Genomic DNA, 1476 nt, shown 5'->3' on the forward strand with positions numbered 1-1476 from the left:
CAAAGTTAGCTGGCCTTGGTTGTTATGGCAAGAGCCTCTCTGCATACCATTCCTTGGCATCAACTATAAACATAGGTCTTATCGCTCTGAGAGAGCGAACAATGTCTGCAAAATATGCTGCTAATTACAGTAGTTAGGAAAGGCCCAGCTAAGAAGCAAAGTGACTGAACAAAATTGGTCCTGTTTTACCTCAAACCAGGACAGTATATATTGTACTGAAATGTATATAGTTTATATCTGAGCACTTCCTGGTCCAAAGGAAACAGGCAGCCAATCACAGAGATGCCTGAGAACACCTGGGTAGGATGGAGTCAAGAAATGGCCTTCAGCAAATCACAGAGCAGTATGACATTTAACAAAATGGCAGCTCCCTGCCATAAAATGGCCCAAACCCTGTCATAAAGTGGTGGCCAAAACAAAATGGCGCCCTACTGTAGGGGAAGGACCTTCCTGGTCTGATGTACTTTGGGGTAAACCAGAAGTTGGGGGTGCTGTTCCCACCAGCCAATCACAACAGGGGGTGTGACCGGAAGAGGGGACTTCTGGGGCAAGTGGCCCCTGAGGCTTCTGGGAGGAGGTGGGACTTCCAACAGAAGCTGGCGGCGTGGCATCACTTTTTAACTTGTGCATCTGTGGTGGGTTAACCTTGGCTGGCTGCCAGGTGCCCACCAAGCCACTCTATTACTCCCCCTCCCCAGAGAGTATCTCCCATACTGGCACAGTGAAGTTCTAGGGGATCACTGCGATATGGCTCTATCCACCTGATTTTTACGCTGGCCGTAAGCTCTTGAATAGAGTCACAGATCACATGCTCCTGATATCTGCATAATGTCAAACCACAATGTTTTTGAGTACTTCTAATTCATAATTTCTACTGTCAAACAGGAAGGATGTTCCCATGAGAACTTGTTGCGCTTTTAGATAAATGCAAAACCACACAGGTGGTGCAATTGCCCGTACCAAGTGGGAGCTACCAGCAGGCTCCTGTTGAATGTCTTTCTTGTACTGGGGGCCCCAGAACTGGATGCAATACTCCAGATGGGGTCTGCTGAGAGCGGAGAAGAGGGGGAGAATCACCTCCCTCGACCTGTTGGCCACGCTTCTTTTTACGCAGCCCAGGATTCATACTGTGGTGCAAGAGGCCTGTAATTTTTTAGGTATTGATAAATTCTGGGATCTTGATTAGCTAATCTTCTGATGACGCAAAACTGGGAGGAGTGGCGGATACACCAGAGGGTCATGCTGCTATCCAGAGGGATCTCAACAGACTGGAGAAATGAGCTGGTGGACACCAGGTTGAACATGAGCCAGCAATGTGCCCTTGCAGCAAAGAAGGCTAATGGTATCCTGGGCTGCATTAGGAGGAATGTTGCCAGCAGGTCAAGGGAGGTGATCCTTCCCCTCTACTCAGCACTGGTGAGGCCACACCTGGAGTCCTATGTCCAGTTCTGGGCTCCCCAGTACAAGCAAGACATG

This window comes from Charadrius vociferus, unplaced genomic scaffold (assembly GCF_000708025.1).
Source record: "Charadrius vociferus isolate BGI_N301 unplaced genomic scaffold, ASM70802v2 scaffold29, whole genome shotgun sequence".
NCBI lineage: Eukaryota > Metazoa > Chordata > Aves > Charadriiformes > Charadriidae > Charadrius > Charadrius vociferus.